Source organism: Hyperolius riggenbachi, chromosome 1 (genome assembly GCF_040937935.1).
Source record: "Hyperolius riggenbachi isolate aHypRig1 chromosome 1, aHypRig1.pri, whole genome shotgun sequence".
NCBI lineage: Eukaryota > Metazoa > Chordata > Amphibia > Anura > Hyperoliidae > Hyperolius > Hyperolius riggenbachi.
The window spans coordinates 472851298-472871155 of NC_090646.1; the positions used below are offsets into that span (position 1 = coordinate 472851298).

Genomic DNA, 19858 nt, shown 5'->3' on the forward strand with positions numbered 1-19858 from the left:
AGGGTCAGGAGAACGTTGTGTGGTAGCATCAATCAGCATAACCAGTTTTATAGTAGGTCAGTGATGGCCTAGTAAGGCATTTCCATGGAGGGATGCACAGACCTATACAAGCTAGACAACAGCACCTTGACTGCCATTAGGTATCAGTATGAATTCCTTGGATTGTCATCAGGGAGCGTTGTAAAAACAGAACAGGAGATTTGGGCGCAGCTGGTGCCACCATAGGCTGTAATAGGAATTACGGCTATAGTGGCACTTGTTGAGTAATTTGGGCGCGGTCAAAAGACGGAGCACAAATTACTATAACAACACTGTAATTCGTCCGCCAACAATAGCTGGAAGTTGAATTACATATTTCCCACACTATCCATAGCGACCTGGAAGGGGAATTTCGTGTTCTTCCCAGGCTCTTTTAGCCGGCTAATTTTGGTGAGCACCCGACTGTCATCGGCTTGACTCCTCATCTTCCTCCCATGCTGTAATTATTGTTGCATCACCCTTGCGCTCCTCCCTCGCAAAACACACCTGGCTACTTTTTCATGCCACCCAGCTGGAAAACATTTCTGGGGTGAACACTGGCAATAGTAATTAACGTTGCCGGGACTTGTGCAGGAGCAGGTTAAGCCTTTTATTGGCTTTACCCTACGCCCAAATCTCCCGGCTACTGTATAATAGGTACGCGTAATCAGGCCCCAGACTGGTGCAGTGGGTCTGCTGCAGTGGGCAATAGAACTCTTCTGGAACATTATGTATCGGTCCATCTAGCTGCACCTCAAAATGTCCAGAAACTCAGTGATACCCTGGTCAAGATCTGGGAGAACATCTCCATATGAATGATTAAGTATGATTTTGATTTGCTGCAATTACATTTTGGACTACCCTGCTGCATACGTTTTTCACTTAGATTTTCTGGGTGTCTTTGAATTTACCCCTTTGTAGGTTGATAATTTTCATTTCCATTAACCAATGTGGTATCCTTTCATTCCTAACATGTTACCCAGTCTGTAGTGGTTGGATAGTGTACTGGTTAAGGGCACGGCCGTTGGCATGGGAGACCTGTTACGAATCCTGGCTAGGGTCAGTACCTATTCAGTAAGGAGTTCAGGGCAAGTCTCCATAACACTGCAGGGTGGCTTCTTATTTATTTATTGTATTTACAAAGCGCCAACATATTACGCAGCGCTGGACATTAGTAAAGGTTACAGACAATATTTAGGGGTGACATACAGCAATACGACAATACAGGGCCAGTGGCTTCAACACTTGAGCGCTTTTGAGTCCAAAAGGAGAAAAGCGCTATTAAAATGTTTGGATTACTAGATATCCAGCAGTATTTCCTGTTCCTTTAATTTTTTTGAGCAGTGTTTTTTTCCACCAGGTATAACTTCTTGATATCTTTCATCAGATGTTATTTCTGCTTACCTCCATGTGGGTTTTTCTGACAAGTGATTCTACTCTGGTACTGGTTACCTCAAAGCTCTGGTATCCTCTCTTCACTTCTGCCTCCTGCCCCTGCTTTCCTTTGCCTGTTCTTTTTCTCTTTTCTTTTGTACCCCTGACCTCATCCACAAAGTCACTGACTTTACATCCTGTGCTGGAAGTAACTAAGGTATACCATTCAAGTTTTCATCCATACGCCTTGATTCTAATCATTCAGTTCTTTGCTGTTAGCTTTTGAAGTTTGTGTCTTTTCTGTGCCAAATATGCAAATTTTAAATGTACTTTTAAAGTGCAATGGATTTCCCACTGTGCTTTCTGCTTTTCATTCAGGGATGTAATAACATTCATATGCATGTTTACTTCACTGGTGTATGCAACATTTACTGTGACACTTCTGAAGTGTTATGCACTATTCTTTAATTATCCTATAATATGTCAGTATTGAACTTAAACAAGCGCATGCCTTGAGATAATAAAGAATAATAAAGAAGTCAGTCCAAGCTTCACTACTTAAAAACTTCACTGTATTAAAGCAGCAGAGACAGCTATACTATCCCAGGAAAAAAAAACACATATTTAAGTAGATAAATACTTTTTCTACTTACATAACATATGTATTGTACTGGCCACATTTTAAGTTTCAGTGAATCTTATATAGTAAATAAAATACATTTTCCATCTTTGGTGCCTGTGACTAAAGCCAATCCTGATGTCATTTCCTCACTTACTCTTTTTTTTTCTCCTAGAAACTGCACTGTCATATCTAGCTTGCTTTGTAAACATGTGAGCACACCTAGATCGTATTTCAGCAGCTTCTCCCTTCTCAGCCTAGTGTCACACTGAACTGCCCTCAGCCAATCAGTGAGGAGCAGGAATGTGAGACGAGATAACAAGCTTCCTTCTCCCTGGCAATGTACCAAATAGAGCCAGGCTGACTGAGATAAGATTTATTACAACAGAAACATTTATGATTATATTGGAATGCTTGCCATGCAGGGACGGGTTGTAGACTGTATAATAAACACAGAGCAGTGGGTAACTGGAATTTGATTTTATGGCTGACAATCCCGCTTTAAGGCTTCTTTCACACTATGGGCTTGATTCTCTAAAGCGTGATAGCAGTTATCACGCTTTAGAGAATCAAGCCCAATGACCTGCAAGCTTGTTTTTCCACACAGTTTGCAGGAAAAATAAGTAAGACGCCAAAAAAAAGTTCATAATTTTTTTTTCTTTTCTACGAAGCTATGTTCACACATAGAATAAATGTAGCCTAAAAATATATTTTTTATCTCTTAAGGTAACAATTTATCTTCCGTCAGTTTACAGATGTGTTGCTCAGTTCTTTGCCAAGCCACACATTCAGTCCTATGGAGACAAGTGTCAGGAAAATTAGAGGCCATCATGCTGCAACTGACTGCAGCAACTAAGTTATATTACTAGTATTCTTGTGTACAACAAAACCCCTAATACCCAGCACAGGTGGGTATTGCCTGATGCCAAATATGTGTGCTTGATGGTTGCTTGAGAAGTCAAGCAACTGGCCCTAAATTAACACTAACCTCCCCCCTTGTAGATCTGTGCACAGCAGCATTGATTTACAAAACCTCTGTGCACCACCTTCTACACTTTCTTGCAGCTCTCAGCTGCTTTGCTGCGTCCTCTGTGTACAACTCCCGAAGCATGCATGTGAGTCGAAGCAGGTCAGGCGACACATCGGGAGCAGTACATGGATGCAGCACAGCAGCCGGCAGATGCAGAAACTGTAGAAGATGGCGTCCGGACTGCTCTGAAAACCAGAAAGATCTACCGGTTCTCCCCCTCCTGCATGCCGATTGGTTGAGACTGCTGAATGCCTGAATTGCAGATAGCGGGGGTTTTACTGTATTTATTTAATGCTGACATCTTCTGTAGTGAAGTTTAATGAATGTCTGGACATTGTGTGGAAGGAATAGATTCCTCTCTGATCAGATCTGTCTTTTGGGCAAGTTGAGCAGCCATCCACAATTGTATGGCCCCTTCACAGAGTATTCTGTACAATCTCATTATAGTAAACCTTGCCTATAGTAAAATCAGTCCCCAGGTCCCAACCATGACCTTCATATATGTATATGTTCATGAATATGCAATGAGTGACTAATCCTGACAATTTCTGATATAGTAAACTACTTGGCCAGGTTCCTTGGAGTTTCGTTCAAAGGGATTCTACTGTATAGTAATGTTCTTAAAGGATACCCGAAGTGACATGTGACATGATGAGATAGACATGTGTATGTACAGTGCCTAGCACACACATAACTATGCTGTGTTCCTTTTTTCCTTTCTCTGCCTGAAAGAGTTAAATATCAGGTATGTAAGTGGCTGACTCAGTCCTGACAGGAAGTGACTACAGTGTGACCCTCACTGATAAGAAATTCCCCTTTTTATCTCTTTCTTGCTCTCAGAAGCCATTTTCTGCTAGGAAAGTGTTTTATAGTTGGAATTTCTTATCAGTGAGGGCCACACCATAGTCACTTCCTGTCTGAGTCAGGACTGAGTCAGCCACTTACATACCTGATATTTAACTCTTTTAGGCAGAGAAAGAAAAAAAGGAACACAATATAGTTATTTGTGTGCTAGGCACTGTACATACACATGTCTAGCTCATCATGTCACATGTCACTACGGGTATCCTTTAACTGTACTTCAGTGGAGCACACAGTCTAGTCTCTACCATAATCATAGTCTTCTATCCCTATTGTCCCGATCATAATTTAAGGCAAATGATGGGAGAACCAAATAACTTATGTGTATGTTTTTGGGATGTGGGAGGACACTGGAGTGCACCAAGAAAGCCCATGCTAACATGAGAACCTCCATGCAGATAGTGTTTGGCACACATTTAAAATGGGGATCATGTGAAAAATAAATGAGCATATGTATGTAACGTTCATGTCTTCAGCTTTAGTTGCCATTCCCAGAGCTTTTGGTGCAAATCTATATACTGTATACCTGTATTGAATATGTGATGCTGCTGCAGATGCTGTAAACTGGTTTATTTGTCCACAATTCACCATAATAGAAACATGAACAAGAAAGGATCCGCATGCCAGACCAAGTCGATGAAAAAAGGCTGATATATTTATTGAAAAATTCCACAAACAGTTCAATAAAATCACAGGATCAACTGACGCGTATCGGGCCTACAATCTGCCCTTAGTCATAGTCATAGTAGAAGTAGCTACTGTGGTAGCCTATGACCCTGTTGGGTCCAGGTACCAAAATCCCAAAAAACAAACAAACAAGAAACTACAGAAGGGCTAGTGCTGACTGTTTCAGCATTGCCCTGGTAGTCTTATTGCATTCCGATGCTATTTTGTAGCCTAACATAGCCTTTTTTTAGGCCATATTAAGCCTAAATTAGTCTAGTCAGCAGTAGACCTGCTGCCTGTGTGTGTTTTTTTTTTAATTACCATTTAAAGGAATCCTGAAGTCACACACTTCTGCCATATTTATTCGCTTAAGAAAATACCAGTTGTCTACCTTTATGCTGATCTTATAGTTTCATAATTTTTAAAGTGGATGTCCAGAGTAAAGAAAATCCTGCAGCCTGCAAGTAAAGAAAAAAGGAGAAAAACGCCAAGACATTTGCTGCAGTAAATGTCTTGGCATTATTTACTGTAGTTAATGTTGGCGTTATTTACTGCAGTTAATGTCTTGTCATTTTTCTCCAGGGAGAGAGAGGAGGCGGGGCCAGGTGCCAGAAGTCAGGTGATGCAGGGACTTCGGGACGGCATTGCGGGTCAAGGCTTCTCAGGTAAACATAACTTTTTTTACTTGTAGGCTGCAGGATTTTCTTCTTTACTCTGGAGGTCCGCATTAAGTTATAGAGAGATAAAAAGCGTACAGCCATGAGAGTCAGACTCATTATGGGTGAGCATTAGAAGCAAAGGATCAGCACAACAACCAGGCAAGTAGCATTTTCTATATGCATAATAATGGCAACCTCCATATTCAGCTCCCTTCAGCTTTCCATAAGTTTGACAACGTTCACAAATTAGTGCAAGTGACCAATGACTGAGCTTTTCTGAGCACTGAAACTCTCTGCAAGTGCGCTAATGAACCCTTAACAACAAGTTGTGCTTGATTTTCCAAAACTGAAGCAAAAGAGAAGTGCCTGTGTTCTCCATAGAGAACAATCAGATTCATTATGCATTCACACTGTTAGCTCTGTGGCTATTCACACTGCATGGATGCTATTACCATTTAAATTATATTTGTCCCCCTTTTAACTCTATCCATTCATCCTGTCATATTTTTATGACATGGACATCTCCTCTGCGTTTTTCTTCTTTTATCAGTGTCCTTGATGCCATTATTATTAGTCTGACAGATTCATATAGCGCCAGCATATTTTGTGGCGCTTTACAATTTTTTACAAACAGTATATAGAGACAATTACATTATACATATCAGGTTAACACAGATAATACACAGTTATACAAAACACCAGGTATGATATATGTAGCAGAAAGGAAGACAACAGTCGAGGAGTCGGAACAATTTTGGGTACCTGGAGTTGGAGTGGGTGGTTTCAGTAAACTGAGGAATCGGATGATTATTAAACCAAATCCATAGCCTTTGTAAAAATTAGACTAAGGAGGCAGAGTCGAGGAGTCGGAGCAATTTTGGGTACCTGGAGTCGGTGGATTCGTAAAACTGAGGAGTCGGATGATTTTTGTACCGACTCCACAGCCCTGGTTTGAAGAGGTGGCCCTGCCAGTAAGAGACAAGGTTAAAGGACACCAGAAGTGAGAACGATATGGAGGCTGCCATATTTATTACTTTTTAAACAATACCAGTTGCATGGCATCCTGCTGATCACTAATGCATCAGTAGTGTCTTAAAGTGGTCTGAAAGACAGCATTTCTACTTTGCTCTAAAAGATTCCTCACAGCTTGAAAGCTACTATCCCAGAATTTATTTTAGCAGATCATCACTGAAATGGTTAAACAAAAGCACTTTGTTCTGCTATTCAGCTTCAACCCGCATCCAAAATGTAGATAACAGTATCTTTGTTTACATTGCAATGTTGTTACAATGTGTGTAAACACAGTCTAACAAGTGAAAAGGAGCTCTCTGTGCTTCAGACACACACGCAGTTCAGAAAAGCTCCTTAGAGGATATTAATATATAATAAAAAGCAGTTTGAATAAAATGCAATGCCAGCTTTCAGGGTACGATAAACTACACTTTGGAAACGTGTAATTTGTAAACGGACAATATTACTTGTGCACAAAAGCAAATATAACTGTATGAGTAATAAAAAGTAGGAAAACACATTTTTATTGAATGTTATGTTGGAGTTTCAGACCACTTTAATCACAAACCTGAAACAAGCATGTGGCAAATCCAGTCAGACTTCAGTCAGAAACACCTGATCTGCATGCTTGTCCAGGGTCTATGGCTAAAAGTATTAGAGGCAGAGCCAGGAAAAGCCAGGCAATTTGGATTGTTTAAAAGGAAATATGGCAGTCTCCATATCCCTCCCCCATGAAGATTGTCCCCACCTCATTCAAGCAGGCCTTAAAGGGGAACTGAAGAGAGAGGTATATGGAGGCTGTCATGTTTATTTCCTTTTAATCAATACCAGTTGCCTGGCAGCCCTGCTGGTCTATTTCTCTGCAGTAGTATCTGATTAAAACCAGAAACAAGCATGCAGCTAGTCTTGTCAGATCAGACTTATAAGTCTGAATCGCTGAAACACCTGATCTGCTGCATGCTTGTTCAGGGGCTATGGCTAATAGTATTAGAGGCAGAGGATCAGCAGGGCTGCCAGGCAACTGGTATTGTCTAAAAGGAAATAAACATGACAGCCTCCATATACCTCTCTCTTCAGTTCCCCTTTAAAGACTCATCTCTTCACCATTGCTTGCCCACCATTTTCATAGCTCCAGCCCCCTCCCTTGAGCTTACACACCCCAGCCCTTATATTTTACGCCTGTTTGACAGAGCCCTCCTCCTGATGTGCTCTGTTTTGCTACTGTATGGACTTATCTGCTATATTTATCACTACATTGTTACATCATTAATTTGTATACCATTGTTGAACGCTATAATGTGTAACATTGTTTAATGTTGTAATGTCTCCCCTGTCCTACAGTGCTGAGTAATGTGTTAGCCCTTTATAAATAAAGTTTAATAATACCTACCTCTTCTTCTGTCTTGGAGATATCTCAGGAACTTCAGAATGCATTCCACAAATTTGCCACATGTGGACATTCTTAGACCTCTGGCATTGAGATGACTTGCAAAGTGCAAGGAATGACAGATTGTTGGGAATGGTTGTACCAGCACAGACGTACATATTGTTTTCACCAAAGTCAAGTGAGCATTTCATTACAAGTATTTCTATAGTATCATTGATGTACAGAACACTGCTCTGAAAGAGCTGGACTGTCCAAATCTGCCTTTAATCAAGTATTTGAATCACAGAAAGATTTCATATCTGTTTATAATTGCCTGCTGCCCAACCATTCTCAGGCAGAACAACTGATTGAATGGACTAGACCAGTGGTCCTCAAACTAAGGCCCGTGGGCTGAATGCGGCCCCCTGAGGCTTTTTACTGGCCCCATACACAAAATGTATTACTTATAGATGCGGTCAGTTGCATCTTCAAATATTGGTGGTCCACTAATAGAATAGCAGTGCTGGCACCACCCATCCACATGGAAGCCAGAAAGCAGTAATTTGCTGGTTTCCAATCAATTCCACATCAGGTAACACTGCTGTCCAATTGGACTTCAGGTTGTCACCTGGGTATGCTTCACTTTCTGGCCCGCAAAGACATAATTTTATGTATACTCTGGCCCCCCAGCAGTCTGAATTATGTTGACCCCGCCCTCGACCAAAAATGTTTGGGGACCCCTGGGCTAGACTCTAGGTTCTTAACATGAATTACACATACCTTAGGGAGTACTTAGTTTGGACTCACCAGGCATTCAGATTATTGCAGCCAATACATTTTAGCAACCTTCGAGATGAAAAAATGATAAACCGTATATAAACTTATTGTTATTATTATTATTATTTAGTATTTATATAGTGCCAACATCTTACGCAGCGCTATACAGAGTATATTGTCTTCTCACGTAACTGTCCCTCAGAGGGGCTCACAATCTAATCCCTACCGTAGTCATATGTCTATGTATGTATTGTGTAGTGTATGTATTGTAGTCTAGGGCCAACTTAGGGGGAAGCCAATTAACTTATCTATATGTTTTTGGGATGTGGGAGGAAACCAGAATGCACAGAGGAAACCTACGCAGACACGGGGAGAACATACAACCTCCTTGCAGATGTTGACCTGGGATTCGAACCAGGGACCCAGCGCTGCAAGGCGAGAGTGCTAACCACTACGCCACGTGCTGTATATAAACAAATCTGAATAAGTATTTTTTCATTATATAAAGGCATAAGGGGATGCTTTAAAAGCATTCATAGCAGCTAAGGAGAAGTCCTAACAAATATATGTGTCAGTGGTTAGTTGAGAGGATGCTACCCCCGACAGGGGTTACTTTGTAAACACAGTCTTTCATAAGGGCTTCATGCTGAAATAATATTAAGAAATGCTGGGTTAGACCACCTGTTCTGATCTATATTGTTTTAGTCTAGATACGCAGCCCTTCTGCCATATGCTGCTCACTCTCTGCCTCTCCCCTTCAATCTGCAAAAAGCATAAACACAAGTTTTCATCGGAGCCGTGTTTGCATGTGCGAATGAATGGCTTAATGATGGTGAGTTCATGCTTGCACGTCTGAAGCTGCTAACACAAAGAGGATAAATGTTACTCGAATTCACCTTTCGTAATCACGTCAGATGACAGTGTGACCCCAATCATTGTACAGATCAGCTGCTCAGCTCTCTGCCAAACAGGCAACAGCCATTTCCAGTTGGATCATTTGTCTAAATGAGATATTCCAAAAATGCTGCATCCCTTCACAAAAGTAGCGATAGTGTTATGGGGCTATCACATTGATTGCGGTACGGCGGGTCCTGCCATGACATCGCAAGAGTATCTGTGTGTCGTCCCTGATTCACCTGGAAGTGAGGCATACTTTCATTGGAATGTTTGTGCCACTTTATGGTTGCACTGCAAAGGTAATTTGCATTGCGAGCTTTCGAGACTGTTGTGGTGCAACGGAATGCATGAAGTGTAAAAGGGCCCTAAAGCTTAGCATACAGACTAGGCCTGAACGGTTTTAGGAAAAAATTGAATTGAGTGAATTCTGTCAGAAATTGTGATTTCGATTCACGATTTCCTTCAAATTAAGCATTGTTCCCCCTCTCTGTGTGCCTCTATCTCCGTCTCTCTTTGTGCACCCTCTGTGTCTCTCTTTGTGCCCTCTTTGTCTGGGCCACCTCCGAGTTTCTCTCTTGCCCCCTTTGTGTCTTTGTGCCACTTTTGTTTCTCTGTGCCTACTCTGGGTCTCTCTGTGCCCCCTCTGTGTCTCTCTCTGTGCCCCCTCTGTCCCCAAGCTGCCGCAGTGCTGGACATACCTTCCAGCATGAGTCCAGCAATGCCCATGTACTTCGCCTCCTGAAGGCTCTAATGCACGGCATACTTCCTGTATGTCATGTGACATACAGGAACCAGGAAGTATGCCGGGCATAAGAGCCGGCAGACGTCACGAGAGGATGGGTAGCGTTGGACTCGTGTCAGAAGGTATGTCCAACACTGCTGATGCTGCGGGCCGCACACGCGGCGAAACTTGGGGGAAGCTTCAAACTTCCCTATGCGGAAATGACGTCATCAAGGAAATCGCCGCTTTGACGATTCCGAAATTGTGATCTTGGTGATCGTGATTTCGGTTTAAATTCGATTTATCGTTCAGGCATAATGCAGACTCTGTTACTATCATTTGGAACAATCTTTGGTGATCATTCCAGATGTCAGTTTCAGGAACAATTTCTGTTCAGACACAAGGCCTGGTTATAGCTGAGCTGCCTATACTGTTCTATGGAGTGAGGAGGGGGAACAACCAGTAGTGGAGAAGCCAGCATGACTAGAAGATCTTTGCAGATGCTAGATTTTTGCACAGAATTGTCCTGAACGATCATCTCTAATAAATAACATCTAGCTGGTGTATGAAGCTTAACCTAAGGTAAATTAAAGGGGAACTGTAACCAAAATAACATAATTAAAAAAATTGGTTATTATTTTAGAATATTCAGTTATACATTATTTAGCCAGTGTTTGCCCATGCATACAAAAAGGGCTGGCACCACAGAATAAAAATAAGCTCTTTATTGAAATGCCATTAAAATGACATAATAGTAAAAAAAAATTGGCTTTGGCGGCGAGAGCCCGTTGTTTCGATAGCTCTTTCTCAAGCCTGAGGCTGAGTGGCTTGAGAAAGAGCTATCGAAACAGCGGGCTCTCGCCGCCAAAGCCTATTTTTCCGACTATTATGTCATTTTAATGGCATTTCAATAAAGAGCTTATTTTTATTCTGTGGTGCCAGCCCTTTTTGTATGCATGCTGTATGGGCCTCATTGGTACTGGGACTTTTGGTTTGGGCACGCAGGAATTTCTCCTTTTACTGAGTGCTCCTCCACTCCACGATTTTTGGCAGTGTTTGCCCATTGTAAAATCTTTCCTTTTCCTGATTTACTTTCTGAAATTTATCACAGGTGGCAACATCTTTAGTACTGGCAAGTAATCTCTGCAGAATGTTTGTTTACTGAGAGATCTAAAGCCAGTGGAAAACATATCTGACTCCCAGAATGCTCTGTTGGGGAGAATTCCACATAATAAACAGCCTAGGCTAAGCCTCAGTGGGAGGGCGGGGCCACACACCAATGCACAGCAATATATAGCTATAGGAAGTGTTTCTGATGCTGAAACCAGGATATTTAATGTAAAAGTAGGTAATAACTTATGTGTTTTTACAGTTCCTATTTAAGCGGTAACCATAAGAGGTAAAGGTAGTCTGAGAGTTGTACATACCGTGGTATTTTTCTCAGGTTTATTCAGTGAAAAGAGCAACAATAATGTTAGAAAAGAAAAAAAAATATCCGTACCAACAAATCAGATTGCATTTTGCAGTCTTAACCACAAAGGAGGGATTCTGATTGGCTACTATGTAGTAAGCATTTTTCATGTTGCATTTTTGTAACTATGAGGGCTCGTTTCCACTAGTGCGGCGTGCGTCTGCGAGACGCACGCCGGCAATGAGAGGGTGGGCGGGATCACATGCGGGGGGTTCCGGCCGAATCGCTAGGGCAAGCGATTCGGCCGACGGCTCCATTCTCCCCTATGGCAGAGTTTCCCCGTGCGATTCATGTGCGGGGAAACTCTGCGGAATCGCGGCGATTTCCGTGCTAGTGGAAACGGGCCCTAACTAAGCGATCAGTAAGGAGTGTTGCAAAATGTTTAATTATACAGTATTATCTGTTTTAGAAAAAAGACAGCCCTCTGATCAATTATAAAGGATGTGAAAAGGCTCTGGAGATGCTTGTAGTGTAGAGATTTCAAGGATCACTATCAAATGAAGCACTGACTGCTGTCTACAAACTTGTAGAAGGGAAGGAACCGGCCTGTGCTGGCACCACGGTAAGGATCTAGTGTATGGATGGATGGGTTTCTTTCACTACCATAATAAATTCATAACACTATACCCATTGCAGAGTTATTTATTAAATCAAATGTGCAGTGAAATTAAAATAAAAAGTCAGATACTTACCTGTGGAGAGGGAGAATTCTGCATCTAATAGAGCAAGAGCCTTTGGGCCAATTGGTCAAATACAGCTCTGAGTATCCTCTGAAGGCGTCAGGGGCCAGAGAGCCCCTAGAGACTGGCGGCTCTGTATTGCACATGTGCGAGTGCACACGAGAGCATGCTCACGCATACACAGTATGGAGCTGCCTGTCTTCATGAGCTCTCAGGCTCCTGAGGTCTTCAGTGGATACTCAGAGTTGTATTTGACCAATTGGTGGTAAAGCTCTTGCGGGGCTGACAATGCTGGAATGAGGGGACCTTGAGAGGAAAGGGAAGGAAAGGCTCAATAGGACCCAGAGCCTCCCCTCCATAGGTATGTATCCATTTTTTTATTTTAATCCACTGTTGTTTTAGAGTAGGTGTTCCCAGGATATTGCTTACTGCAGTTTTTCTGTTATTCAAACGCAACACAAGTTTTCTAGCTGCAGCCTGTTTTATAAATTAATACATTTATGCTTAAAACTCAGTTTAAACACAAATCATTGAAATATAAATCATGAGTAGTTCCCCTGTAAAGGTAGGCCATAGATTAGAGAATAATCAGGTGTATGTGCACGATGTAAGGGGTAGCAGGGGCGTTCCTAGGATCACTGGAGATCGGGGGCACCTGTGGGCACTAGGTAGGGGGTGGCAAAAATGGGTGTGACCATGAAGTGAGTGGGCGTGGCCATGGGTGGGGCCAAATGTACATGAACTTAGCAGCAGTGTAAGCTACAGATAACGGGCCTGCCCATCAAAATATTGGATGGTGCCCCCTGTCCTTTATTTAGATAATTTACAATCAGTATAGGCATATAGATCAAAGATGTATACGCACATACAGTTTTGATTAGTCAATCACTGACCAATTTTTCCACCCCCATGCAGTAAGTGGGCTAACAGACAATTAATTTGATGAACAGAGCTAAAATTGGGTAATCAAAATTGTATATGTGTACCAGGCTTTACAGCTAATACTGTACATACTGAAAGTAGCAGGAATCAGCATACAATACAGCTGGTTTACAATCAGTAAAGGCACAGAGTAACACCTTACACTATACACACTGGAGATAAATCAGCACACAGTGCAGGCACTAGAGAACAGCTTATACTGTACATACTGTAGGCAGCAGAATTCAGCACACTGCAGTTAGCGCACCGAAAAATATGAGGGTTACTTTGTGCGTAGCGCTCCATGCCGCAAAATGGGTGGGCCATGGACCAGAATGTGGGAGTGATCACGGGTGGAGACAAATTTACATGAACTTAGCAATGGTGGGACATTAGATTAGGACAGTAGTGGTGAACCTTTTGGAGGCCGAGTGCCCAAACTGCAACCCAAAAGTCACTTATCTATCGCAAAGTGGCAACAGCAATTTAAACTAAATACTGTACAAACGTTTTAACTCATACATGAACATTATGGAAAATCCAAGTTGAAAATAAACTGTGAAGATAAACAATTTCATCCATCCTACACCTGAAAAATGTATTTATTTTTTTTAAAACCTCCCAGTTTTATTTTCTGTTTTAAAAAGCTAAAAAAGTAGGTTTAATGCTATTGTCTCATATGATGATGATTCAGCTTTTTCCATGGTCTCGCAGTTAGCAATCATGTGACCCCCAACATGACAAATTCTGCAATCATGAGGCCCCCCATCAAGACAAATTCAGCAATCGTGAGGCCCATATCAAGACTAATTCAGCAATCATGAGGCCCCCAACAAGACAAATTCAGCAATCATGAGGCCCCCAACAAGACAAATTCAGCAATCATGAGGCCCCCAACATGACAAATTCAGCAATCGTGAGCCCTGCAACAAGACAAGGTCAGGTAGTGAGTGACAGACGCCCCCCAGGTTAGGTAGTGACAGGGACCCCCAGTTAGGTAGTGACAGGTGCCCCTCACTCACCTCCCAGCAGCAGCAGCCCAGCATCAGACCTCAATATCAGCCGGTGACCCGACCAATTAGAGCGGGTGCGCATGGACACACCGCGCTGTATTTGCGGAAATGATGTCACTTCTGCATATCAGTGCGGTGTCCACTAGGTCCTTGCATACGCACTAGTGGTCGATGCTTGATCGAGGTCTGATGCTGACAGTGGCAGCCGGGGGGGGGGGGGGGGGGGGGGGGTCAGCGGGCACCCCTGTAAATAGATTGGGGGCACAATAGGACATGTTGGGGGCACGGGCCCCCCCTAAAATAGGGCTAGCGACGCCCATGAGGGGCAGTGTGTTTTTGGCTATAAAGAGACATGCACAGAGGTTTAAAGGGAACCTGGATTGAGAGTTATATGGTGACTACCATATTTATTTCCTTTTAAACAATACCAGTTACCTGACAGTCCTGCGGATCCAATTCCTCTAATACTTTTAGCCATAAACTCAGAAAAAGCATGCAGATCACATGTTTCTGCCAAAAATAGTTGTTTTGTGTCACTGTAAGTATTTTGCACCCTCCAACCCCTGATGGCCTTTTTAGTCACCCCCTACTTCGTGCTTTAGTTAGAGGGCTGCTGAGATACAGAAGGCAGGATGCTCCCATTTTGACCATATTCCAGGCTATATGTTCTTATATTTGGTTGCTACTTGTGGAAGTTATGGCCTGTTATGCAGATGGGAGTTATTAGGCGAACCATCTGAGGGATATAAAGACTTTTTCTGGGTGACAAATTGTTCCTATCCTATATAGGTGTGTGAGCGAGCTACACCCCTCTCAAACACCCCAGTGGTGGGGGATCAGCAAAGACACACACACTACAGGTTTTTAGTGGAGATTGGAAGTTATTGCACCAATCTCTTCAATTGGCCACTTCTACCTGATCTTTTATGTTTTATATATTCATAAAGTATTTATCATTGCACATGATTAGGGCTGTTCAGACAAATCAAGTTTTTTCATTTTGACCCCCTAGTGTGCTTTTCGGATAGTTGCAAAAATGAAAATATTAGCTGCATGCTTGTTTCATGTGTGTGATCCAGACATTACTGCAGCAAAGAGATCAACAGGACTTCTAGGCAACTGGTATTGTTTAAAAGAAAATAAAAATGGCAGCCTCCATATACCTCTCACTTCAGGTCCCCTATAAGCCTGTTGCACACTATCAATTGTGATTAGCCAATCACTGACCAATTTTACCATCTTCATATAGTATAGTACAGGGGTGGGCAAACTCTTTGACTTGTGGGCCACAAAGCAATGTTAAATCAGACTGAGGGGGTGGACCGGTGTGGGTAGCAGATGCGCTCCCCCCCCACCCATCACAGAAGCCAAATGCGCTGCTGGTTTCAGTTCGATCTCCAGTTCAGGTAGCTGATGAGCCGCTCCCCCCCCCCCCCTTCCCCCACAAGTAAAGGTAGGCAGGAGTGCCCTCGGCATTAGGCATCTCCCTCTCAAGTTTAGGTAGCCAGGACTGCCCCAGTATTAATGCCCTCACCCCAGTTTAAGTTGACTGGTATGCTCCAGTATTAGCAGGCCCCTCCCCAGTTTAAGTTGACAGGTGTGCCCCAGTATTAGCAGTATTAGTTTATCCAGAAATACACAAAATTGCCAGCATGCCCCCACAAAATACACATAATTAGGCAGCAGTTTCCCCCAAAATACACATAATAGGCAGCAGTTTACCCAAAATACACATATGTGGCTGCATTTTCCCACAAAATACACAATGTGGAAGCATTTCCCCACAAAATACACATAATGTGACAGTGGTTCCCACAAAAAACACATACATTTTCCACAAAATCCACATAATTGGTAGCATTTTCCCTCCAAAATAAATATAAAAACATATAAGGCAGCCCTTAACACATTAGACAGCATTTTTACCCCACAAAACATTTTAGGCAGTGTTACCCTTTAAATTTGTTACATTTTGTGCACCCGGTTAATGTCCTCTAATCCCAGGTATCAGTGGTGGCACCTGAAAATAAAAATAAAGAACTCACCTGGCAGGTGACAGCTCCTTCGGCCTCCACCCCAATCTTCATTAGGGCAACTCTGGCTGTAAATCTGACAGGCAGAGCAGGGCTACAGGAAAATGGTGGCCAGAGCCTAGCACTGGAGACACATAAAGGGCTTGATTCACAATAAAGTGCTAACTGTTAGCACGGCCGTTTTCACGCGAATTTTCGCATTGCCCGCGATCGCGAATTTTCGCGCAAAACGATAACGTTTTCACGCGCAAACGCTAATTTTCCCACGAAATCGATATCGTTTTCGCGTGAAAATTCGCGTTTGCGTGCGAAACCTTTATCGTTTTGCACGAACATTCGCGATCGCGCGCAATGCAAAAATTCACGCGAAAACGGCTGTGCTTACAGTTAGCACTCTTTTGTGAATCAAGCCCATAGACTCCAATGCTGAGCTTCCGAAGCCATTTTCTCGTAGCCCTTCTGCTGGAGTCCAGAGGATTCCGCAACCACTCTGGCCCCCGTGGAATTGATGAGCTGCGGCCTGTGAACAGGCGCCAGTTCAGTGGGGGCACTGAATCCTGCCCTGCATCAGCAGGCTGGATGACATGTGGAAACGGGCTGGGTCGTAGTTTGCACCAACACCTGACATAGTATAAGGGTTTATCGACACAATCTGCTCATAGTACTGTGTTCAATATCTGCTGACTCTCATGGAGGTGGTAAAATTGTTTAGCGATTGGCCAATCATAATTGTCAGAAAGCATGGTGTTTGTGTGTGTGTGTGTGCGTGTTTATGTGTGTGTACACAAAATGTGTGCGTGTGTGTGTATGACTCACACACACACATATATACATTGTATATACGTATATCAGATCTGCAACAGAAGCTGCATGGGGAGACTATAATCTGCTGGCTTTGGGCATCTGTGATGTAGCTGAGTTCCTGTCCTTTAATCCCCTTGGAACGCTCTACAGACAGCTTCCTCAGCTGAAAATTGCTAGTAATACTTTATAAAAACAGACTGCATTCAGATTTATAAAACTAGAACAGTAAAGCATATTAAGGTTCTTCCGAGTAACAGACTTGTGCATAAACATGTACTTTTAGATGTTTTAAGCACTTTCCTCACATAACTTGTGATTTACATATAGTGGCTGCTCCCTAAAGCAAATAACAAGGAACAATAAAGATAGTTGGATTTATAAGGTTTGGTATGGGAAGCAGGTCGGGACAGGTTCCTAACCAGGTAACGGTTCCAGACATGTAGCACCAAGCCACACTTATGGAAGGAATGAGATGGAGGTAGTAGGGGATAAATGAATCACACCACAGCGTAGTACTTGGATATGAGTCAGGAAGTAAACATTGTTAGCAAAGGTGAAAAGAAAAACTATAGCTGTTAGGAAAGGATTAAAAGGACAATGTAGTTATTTCAGTGTGCATATCATTTGATTTAATGCTGTAAAGTTAACCTTGTTGTTATTATTATTATTATTGATTTTGTATAGCATTATCATGTTCCTTGGCACTGTACAGAGTAAGAAAACAAACATGGGTTAATAAATATACAGAAATTAGTATAGATAAGAATATAAACATTGGTAAAGAAGTGGTAGACAATATACTGTAGGTTGTAATTATAATTTTGTAGTGATTAAAAAACTGCACAGCAACTTACAAGACACAAAAGGGAGAGAACCCTGCCCTTATGATCTTAAATTCAAAAGAAACCAGAAGTGAGATGATACGTAAGATTTTCAACCAGAGGTGTTGTTATAGTCAGAAGCAGAGATTGGTCCAAAAGCTAAAAGTAATATGGCCTACGAGAGATTGTATGATTGTTTGAAAAAGCGTTTTAGGGGTGTGCTTCCTTTTAAGTCTGCGAGGTTTGGAAAGTGACGGATGTGTTTTGGAAAGGAACTCCAGAGGAAGGGAGAGGCACGTAAGAAACGAACACGGTAAATCCAGCGCTGGAGACTTGGGCGCAGCAGCGCAGGAGACTTGGGCGCAGCCGGCGCCACCATAGGCCGTAATAGGAACTACGGCTATCGCAGGCACATGGAGTAACTTCAGCGCCGTCAGAAGACGGATCTGAAGTTGCTTTTAAAACAATAATTCGGCTTCCAGCTATTGCTGGAAGCCGAATTATTTCATTCCCCCACTATCCATGTCGGCCTGGAGGGGGAATAGTAATTAACACGGCCCGGACTTGTGCGGCAGCAGGATTAGCCATATACTGGCTGTGTCCTGCGCCCAAGTCTCCGGCGCCGTTCTCTCTCGTACGCCGTAAGAAATGCTGTATACTTGAATAGAAGGAGGTGATACAAGGGGAGGAGAGAAGAAGGTTGTGTACAGACCAGTGGTTGCAGTTTGAATGGTATTTGAAAAGTAGTGAGGAAATGTACTGGAAAGAGAGGTTGTGGAGAGCTTTGTAGATTAGAGTTAAAGCAAACCTGTGATTTTAGAAAGCAAAAAAGTGTAATGATCGCTGCTGCAGCAGCTATTACTGGAAGTATTAGTGCTGCAGCTCAGGCAGTTCTGATCTATTTCCATGCAAGTTGCATAGCTTTGTCTGACTGTCTTTCCCTGCTGTCAGCTTGTGACTGATTATCATTCACCTGTGTGGGAATCTGCATGTCTGCTCCCATTGGATGACCTCAGTATAAAGATCTGCTTCCTGCAGGGTTTCCTTGGGTTTTCATAGCTTCAGCCTAAGCCTGTCTTGCTGTCGCTTTAGCCCCCGATCGTGTTTCTTGTTAAAGATACTTTGCTGGTCTTTGCATCATATATTGGTTCATTGCCAATATATATGCATACCAGCACGTTTATTATTTTCCTTGTATTTGTGTTCCGTTGATATATCAGTGTTGCTGATATATACGTACACGAACTGTTTATTTCCTGTGTTCAGTTAGTCAGTTTTCCAGCACGTTTTGGTAGTTTGCGCGTACCGTGAACACCCGTGCTGAGCTAGTTATCCTGTTCCTGGTCCTGTTTGTGGATTGCGTTCATCTCTGCGAAGAGATAACGAATCCTTCTGAATCCTGTCCTGTTACCGTTTGTGGATTGCGTTCATCTCTGCGAAGAGATAACGAATCCTTCTGAATCCTGTTCTGTTACTGTTTGTGGATTGCGTTCATCTCTGCGAAGAGATAGCGAATCCTTTTGAGTCCTGTTCCCTGTGTTACTCCATTCCTAGTCAGCGTTCCTGCTTATGTCATATATCGGTTCATTGCCGATATATACATATGTTAGTCAGACGTAACAAATAGTTTCATTGATAGCTGTAATTGTAATACGCTAGGAAAACATACTTATTGTATATTTATCTGTGTTACGTTCTTCTATCTTAATCCTGCTATTTTCTGACTATCCTGTCCTGTCTTTGTGAGGCACGCCATCGCCGCATCGCATTGGCTGCCTCATTCCAGTCTGTCTGGTTTTGGACGCTTGCTGTCGCTAAGTAGCCGCTAGCTAGCAAGCGTTCATTCTGTCTACCTGTCCTGATCTCCTCAGTTCTGGTTTGTGCGCTCAGCGCTACTTTGCGCTGAGACGTTATAACGAAAGCATTGTTTGTGGCTGTCAGATCTGCACCGGCTCTGTGCGCCACAATCTCCTATTGGAGTCAGTCCTCCCCTCCACTATACTAGGGATAGCCTGTTTCCTGGTGCTAGTGTGTGTACCTCCTCCACGCCAGCTCATGCGTTGCATGCTGACTGTGGAGAATACACCACCAAGCCTTACAAAAAGTTAGATACTTA

At 42.7% G+C, this 19858-nt stretch overlaps 1 long non-coding RNA gene across 2 annotated transcripts in view; it reads left to right on the forward strand.

Moving 5' to 3' along the window:
- The window catches only part of LOC137521594 (uncharacterized), a 97268-nt gene that overhangs the window by 5247 nt on the left and 72163 nt on the right, over positions 1-19858 (forward strand). For both annotated transcript variants that reach the window (XR_011022161.1, XR_011022160.1), the window contains exons 3-4: positions 5151-5233; positions 11880-12032. This is a non-coding gene — a long non-coding RNA (uncharacterized lncRNA). The remainder of the gene's footprint in view (positions 1-5150; positions 5234-11879; positions 12033-19858) is intronic.